The sequence below is a fragment of the Cavia porcellus genome, unplaced genomic scaffold, assembly GCF_034190915.1.
Source record: "Cavia porcellus strain 051 isolate PalLab524CR breed Dunkin Hartley unplaced genomic scaffold, mCavPor4.1 scaffold_26, whole genome shotgun sequence".
Lineage (NCBI taxonomy): Eukaryota > Metazoa > Chordata > Mammalia > Rodentia > Caviidae > Cavia > Cavia porcellus.
Window position 1 is genome coordinate 28549830 of NW_026947509.1, and position 7373 is coordinate 28557202.

At 59.1% G+C, this 7373-nt stretch overlaps 1 long non-coding RNA gene across 2 annotated transcripts; it reads right to left on the reverse strand.

Annotated features, from left to right (window-relative positions):
* Window positions 1-209: 209 nt before the first annotated feature.
* On the reverse strand, window positions 210-7117 carry LOC111758138 (uncharacterized). 2 transcript variants are annotated; one of them, XR_010043432.1, is made up of 2 exons: window positions 6350-7117; window positions 210-2064 (listed from the first exon to the last, which is right to left on the reverse strand). It is a non-coding gene; the product is annotated as an uncharacterized LOC111758138 (long non-coding RNA). The 2 variants fall into 2 exon arrangements; XR_002792366.2 differs by lacking the exon at window positions 6350-7117 and adding an exon at window positions 2214-3296.
* Between the last annotated feature and the right edge of the window lie 256 nt (window positions 7118-7373).

The following is a 7373-nucleotide window of genomic DNA, read 5'->3' on the forward strand; positions in this document are numbered from 1 at the left end:
TGGGGCAGGAGAAGCCACTGCCTGGGGATGGAAGAGTAGTGAGGCTGGGGTAGGGCGTGAGACAGCAGAGCAGAGATTTCAGGCAGAGCACATGGTGAGGATGCCCTCACCTGGCCCTCATGTGCGGGGGTCAACTGTCAGGCATGGAGTAGCAGCTAGGGAGAGACATATCACCAATTATAGGAATAATTAAGAGAACACTGAGTAACTCCTGTGCCTATTACTTTACACACATTGTTTCCTGGAATGCACAATTACACCCATTTCACAGACAAAGAAACTTCAGGAGGATTGGTCAGAGAGACCCTCCAAGGTCACACACTATTGGGGACAGGTAGGGATGGGCTTGTGCGGCAGTGAGCCCTGCGTCGCTCAAGGTTCTGGCAGTTACTTCACTGCACACATGTGCAAGCAGCCCAGGTAAACACACTGGATGCCTGGGAAGCGGAGAAGGAAGGAAGCCCACACACACCAGGGTTCCAGCCTGGCAGGGCCAGCAGAAACCGATCTACAGGGAGTACCATGGCATGTGGCCCAGATGCTCCAGGCCTTCTGTGCCATGAGGCTTGGGGCTGCTGGGGTGCCTCACCAGAAAGGGCTCTCTCTACCTGAGCCCCTGTAGGACACCAAGCCTTCACTCTGCGTCCACATGGCTCTGCTTTGGAGCTCAGGGAAGCACAGACAGTGACAAGAGAGCCCCAGGGGCCTTTGAAGGCAGCCAGGCCTCATACATGGACAGTGGGTGTAGGAAACACATGGTCATCTTCATTTCCTGTGTGCTGCTGCCCCTCAGCCACCCTAAATTGCCATCAAGCCCCTGCCCTTGTGCTCTGGGGCTGGGGAAGGGGGCACCAGGGCAGGATACAGCCAGAAGTATTCACCCCAGAGTGTTGGAAGTGTCCCCAGGAGCACTGAGCCCACTGCCTGGCAGATGGAAAGGGCAGGAAGGTGCTGGGCCCTCCAAGGCCTGAACAGGCAGCTGCTCCATCTGGGTGCTGACTCCTAGGGCCCTGGGACTTGATGCCAACTGCCTGTGCCATGCTTACACAGGACACAGAGCATAAAGCCTCACACCCACCCTGCTCATGGGCAGTATGGGCAGCAGGTGGCCAGGCCAGGGCTCTGACTGTAGACCTTGAAGCTCTTCCCTCACTCCTGGTGGCAAGGTCAAGGGTGACTCCTTGGTGGCTGGGTCTTGGCGACATCCCAGGGTCAAGGCAGAGCCAGGGCAGAGAGGGACACTTGGGGCATGGACAGCAGCTGCAGACAAGGTTTGGCCTCGTTTCAGTGTGACCGCACTGTTGCTATCCCTGGGGCCGGCCAACCACTAGCAATCTTCCTTGGCCCCAGCTCCTCTTCACCCCATGAGGGATACTTCTGGCCAGATTTGATGCCCACATCCAGGCAGGGTCTCCTCCAGCTGCTGGCTCAGGGTGGGCCGTATCCCAGCACGCTCAGCCCAAGCTGAAAGCCTCTCGTGTCAAACATGCACAGTACATCTCTCACGGAGGGGCCACCGAGCCCAGCCTCTCAGCACTCTGCAGGTCTCCACACACCCTGCAGCTGGGACTGGGGCCTAGAGGGGCCAGGCTGCTTGTCCAAAGCAGTCCAGAAGCTCAGCCTGGAGCCACTCTGCCCGACCTGATCCAGGGCATGTGTTCATCAGAGGACACCGAGTAAGGGACACGTGGCTGTCCAGTGACTCTTGGGGCTCCCAGCACTTTCTCTCCCCATAGGCCCCACACAGCCCAGGGACCCTCTCTCTGGACTCATGGAGGATTGTGGCCCTCAGCCATCACTCAAGCATACAACCCTCTTGGGCACAGCCCCAGGGTTTGGAAAATTGAAGGCAAATATAAGAAACGGAAACCCAGAAAGACGGACTCACATTACTGCCACTGACCCCTCAGACCCATCTGCAAACCTTGGGCCAGGAGAGGCGAGGGTCAGCACATTGCTGCTCCCTGGACAGCTGATGGGCAGCCTTGTTTAGGGCCAAGAGCAGTGTGGAAATGCAGGGTGAGGGCTCCTGGACAGCAGGACACAGAACAGTCCTCCTGGTGCCTGGGGGAAACAAAGATGCTGGGTGTTAGCCTCCCTGCATGGGTGCCCTCCACATGCTCTCCTTGAACCCCTGCATGGGGTCTTCTGTGAGGGGCCCCCAGGTCATGACATTGCTGTCCCATCACACCTGCTGTCTGCTCCCTTCTCACCTGCCTGTCCCCACTGGGATCTGTCCACCTGGCCAGGCCTGCTCCTCCACACCCTGAGAGTGACCTCATCAAGTCCCCACAAGTGCAGATGGGAGGGAGAGGAGCATGTGTCCCAATCGCCGCCACCTCGGAGTCTGTAGGACCTGCCCTGGGCGAGTGGCAGGGGCTTTTCTGCTGCTGTCTGCATCCTGCAGGGCGTGGCTCTGTGCAGAGCAATTCCAGGGGTTCACTCACTCATCCTGGAGGGGAAAGAAGGAGCCAGAGGCCTAGAGTGTGCCAGGCACATACCCTGGGTCTCAGCAGCAGCCCCAGCATCACACAGTGATGCACTCACATGTCTGTCCTGTCCTCTTTGCTTGTCCATACCTGGCAGAGGCCTTCTCAGGAAGGAGCCAGGGAGCCCTGGCCACAGAGCACCCACTGGACCTAGGCCACAACCACAGCTTTCTGCAGGCTCAGGGGCTCCTCCCCAGGCTGGATTCAGGTCCCCTGTGTCCCTGCTCCCAGCCCAGGGCAGACAGCAAGGTCAGACCCACAGAAAGCCAGCAGGGCTAGTGGTTACTTAGGTGATCTGCCACCCACCCTGAACATGGTCACCCAGCCAAGAAGGGCTGGCTCAGGTGGCAGAGAGCAAGTGGCCTGGAGCTTGCAGCAGAGCCCCCCTCACTTGGAGCCCAAGGCTGCCGAACAGTAAAGACTCCCAACCCCAAAGCGCCTCATTCCCTCCATCAGTTCCTCCATGACTTCCTAGCTGGGAGCTGAGGTCCTCACCCGCTGCACCCCAGGCATTTGTTCCGAGATGCCCCTGCCATGTCCACTGAGGTCCCATGCTGGAGGAGAGGAGAGGGCAACTTGCCCTCCCAGGGGGTGCAGGGTGTAACCTTCCAGGCCCGGTCCAGGTTCCTTGGGGTGCGGCAGGATGGACCAAGGCCCATGTGGACCTTTCCTCTGCACCTGGGCTTAGGATCCAGAGGTGCCCTGGCCGTGGTACACCAGGTGCTTCCCCTGTCAGTCCAGACATCAGGCTTCTCTGCAGGTGGGCAGAGGCAGGAGTGTGGCACTCTAAGCGAACAGCACATCCTTACCCAGAAGGCCACAGTGGGCAGAGGGCTCCTCGGCATGTGTCCCAGCTGCCTGTGAGCACAGGGGGCAATGACCACAGGGACCAGGCCACACAGATGACCTGTGAGAGGCAGCAACAACTGGCACCATCTACCCTGTTACTAAGTAGGTGAGCAGAGCCAGTTTGCAGGTCTGGAGCAGAGGGGAGCTCACCTAGGGCCACCGCTCATCCACACACACACAAGTGGCCTGAAAGGACCTCTGGGTTCTTCAGCCTCATTGCAACTGTGGTAGGGATCCTCTTTGTTCTTCATCTCCCACCTAGAGCTGTGCCCACCCGAGGAGGGATGCTTTCTGGAAGTGGGTACCCTTCAGGGGCACAGGCAGGTATGGGCTGGGCATCGGTTCCTACTGACACCATGGTGCTGGATACCACAGCACTCTGCCCCCCAGCTGTGTACACCTGCACTTGCACACCTGGGCAGACCCCAGCAGAGGCAGGGGTCCAGGTAGGTGAGGAAAGGCCAAGCCCTCCAGGTTGTATGGGGTCTTCCATCTCAGCCAAGGACCCGTCCCTGGCAAAACGAGGTCTGTCAGAGGGCACAGAGACCCAGTGTGAAGGCCTTGGCCAGCAGCAGGAGGGATAAGCACTGTCTCAGGGCTTGAACAGCATGTTCAGGGGAAGCAGACTGGGTAGTGGGTCCAGCCCAGAGCTGCACTGAGAGCTTCCTAGCCTCAGCTATCTCCTTGCTGCACCCAGAAGCTGGTCAACTGGCTGAGGGCCAGTGGAGGAGGTGGGCCCTAGGTTGGCCTTGAGCTATTTGCCTGGCCTGCTGCAGCCCACCTCCCAAGGAGCATGGTGGGTATGGGGTGTAGGTGGTAAGGGTGTGGTGACTTCCAGAGCGCAAGGCAGCCCCTTGGTCTCTGTTGTGCCCAGGGGACCGCCGTACCCGTTCTTTGGTCATCTTTGTCACGTGGTCAATTTCACAAAAGTTTGAACACTGAGGCCTCAGTCCTCAGGTGCAGAGGCTGACTGATTACCCCCGGGGAGGTCTGGGCCTGCCTCTCTCAGTTCCCCAGTCTTGAGGGTGGATGTGACCATAGGAGGCTGTGAGACTGATGTGGGGGCAGAACTAGGACAGCTTATGGGCAGGATCCAGGGGGGAAGCCTGCCAGTCCCCAAGGTAGGCTGGGCCCTCTAACACCCTCTTAACCCAGGCATGACACATTCCACAGACCCAGGATAACCCCACCCATATCCAGCGGCAACCGCCCTGGTATATGGGTGCCTGTCCTTGGAGACATCCTGCAGTGGTCCAAGTGGACAGCAGTACATTCTTCTAAGGTGCTGGCTGTGGGGTGTGGCTGCATGACCTCTGGGACCCACGAAGGACAAATGGCAATGGGTACCCACATGATTTGCAAGAGGGGAGCAGCAGAAGCACCAGATTCTGGGGGCAGAAAGTATAGATCAGGACATTCCTAAGGACAGAAGATCAAGCTCTGGGCACCCCTCAGGGCTGCGTCCACTTTCCCAGCTGGCAGGGCAGGGACACTAAGGAGAGTCAAGACCTCCTACAGGGCTCCAGCTCCAGGAGACGCCTGCCGGTAAGTGGAAGACACCAATTAGCTAAACCCCTCCCTGGCTCCTGCCAGCCCAGCCCCTGTGGGCAAACACCTGCCAGCATCCACCTGGCACCTCGAGAGGAAATTTCCTGCCAAGCCCTGTCCTTGGTCTGCAAGCTCGGCCTCATTGGGTTCACACTCAGCCTGAGGGGAGGCCAGACTTTGCCAAGCAGGCAGGCAGGAGCACGTAGTACCTCGTGACCTCCTGGGCACAGAGAGATGCGGCTGCTGGTCCCAGCCCCCGCACGGCAGAGCCAGGCAACGAGGAGCCAGCTGAGGGGTCACAGCCAGCCGGTGCCAGGCTCATGTGTGCCAGGCGGGGGCCGAGCACAGCAATGAGTGGGTCCACCGGTGCAGCAGACATCCCTTCATGGGCTCTGGGGACACACATGCTTATTCCTGCACAAGCTGACCCAGAAGAGTAAGGTGGGGGCAGTCAGACAGCTGGTCAGTAGACCTGGGGCTATGGCCAAGCCTCCATGTGTGTGGGGGGGAGCTAGCTCTGTAGTCCCAGTAAGATGATACCCAAGTGCAGTCCCGAAGGGCAGTTTCTGAGACTGGGGACCCCAGGGTCAGGCTCCAGCAACAGGCTGTGTCCTCTGCCACTTATGTATCCTCCGAGAGAAGTCTCTAACCTCAGGGCAGAGAGCAGGGTGTGTCCTCAAAGACATCCCTGACAGGCTGACAAGAACGACACCAGGCCTTGGGCCTGGGACCCACCTCACAGTGTCCTGTCCCTGTGCAGAGCCTGGCCCCGGGACTCGCAGCCAGCTTGGGGCTCTCAGGCCACCAGCTGGGCCTGTGCTGTCTGGGGTTTCCCCTATGTGGGGGCACTCCTGAGGCAGTAGGTGGCTCAGCCACCTCCCAGCAGCAGCACCGCCTGGCAGAGCCCCCCGAGATTCATCACCTGAAGCAGACAATATGGTCACTTGCCCCTCAGCTCTGGGCAGTCAAGCCAGTGGTCACCACATCCAGCGGCCAGGGATTGGATGCCTAGCTCTTGATGGGGACACAGCAGCACCCAGTACCCCTCAGCTCTGCTCCTGGACATGGACACTGTGAACTGAGATACACTGATGATCCCCTTTTATCTGGGCCCCAGAATTGTGACACCCTGTCCCCATACTGCTTCTGGGATTTTCCAACCTTCATCTGCTCAGCCAGCCATGCCCACAGTTTCCGCCTGCCATCTGGCTTCTCCTCTCTTTTCCTCATCTCTGATAACCTGAGTCCATTGGCTGGGCCAGACTTAGAGACCACAAGCTCCAGACCCTGGGGGCTCCCTGACTCTGCGTGGTGGCAAGTTGTCTGCTCATGCATCTCCCCCAGCTCTCTGGTGCCGTCACACTGTGGGTGGCCTTGCCCGGAAAAGGTCTGCCTGAGGCTCCCTGGGGTCAGATTCTTGGCTCAGAGTCTTGGATTGGGCAGGGCCAGGGCAAGGTTCCAACCTGGATGCTGTGAGCTCCCATGAGAGGCGCTGGCTCCGGAGACCTGGGCTTGGGTTTCTGTGGTTTCACAGCAGACTCCAGCCTGGAACCACTTGAAAGGCCCTGAGTTGGAGGGCAAGGAGGAGGAGATGCGTGTCGCTGTGGCGGTGCTGAGCTTTTCCGCCATGGAGGCCATGACACAAGAGCAGCAAGGATGGCTGCAGGTGGGCAGCTCCTCATTCTGCTTTCTGTTTTCTCCTGTCCTGCGAGCTGTCTGTGCAGAGTCCACGATCCGGCCCCACCTGCTGGCCAGCAGACTTTGTTCTGTTTGCTTTTCCTGGGGAGCACACCCCACGGGGGCACACAGGCTCAATACCTCCTGGCCCCTCACTCCATGTGTCCTGGGGATGCCCACCAGGTGGCCACTCTCATCTCACTTCAGAGATGCAGAGGACAAAGGCTGCTGGCCGCCCACGCCCTGTCCCAGCTCCAGGGCCGGTGCCTTCCTGCCCTCCAGTCTTCCCCACGGCCACTCATGTGACTCCGCCTCAGTTGTGGGCCTGGGTTTGCCCGTGCCTGTCCTAGGCAAGGTCAAGATGCGGAGGTGGAAACGGTCCAGGGTAGAGCCCTCTATCCGACAAGGACTCGCTTCCTTGGCTCCAGTGACCATTCTTTTCTTCCCCTTTTCAGGTCTTCGGGCATGTTTTGGAACTAGTGGAGAGTTCATATCATCACCCTTCTCTCTGGGATTTGTTCAGCCATCTGTCTTCACTGTGAGCACCTCACAGTGCTGACCAAGTGCATCAGGGCTAGGAGGGTCCCACTCAGCCTGGCCCTGCCATTCATGCTGTGACCTCAGCAACTACCCCACCTGACCTCAGCAATACCCCATTGTTAATTCAAGTGGAAAACAGCACTCGTCACCCCGAAAGGCCGTCATTCCTGCCACAACAGCTCCCTGGCCTGGCCCCAGCACCTACTGCTTGGCAGCTTGCCTGGTGACACAGCCCAACCCTGGTTCCTGATCCCTAGGTCCTTCAATTTC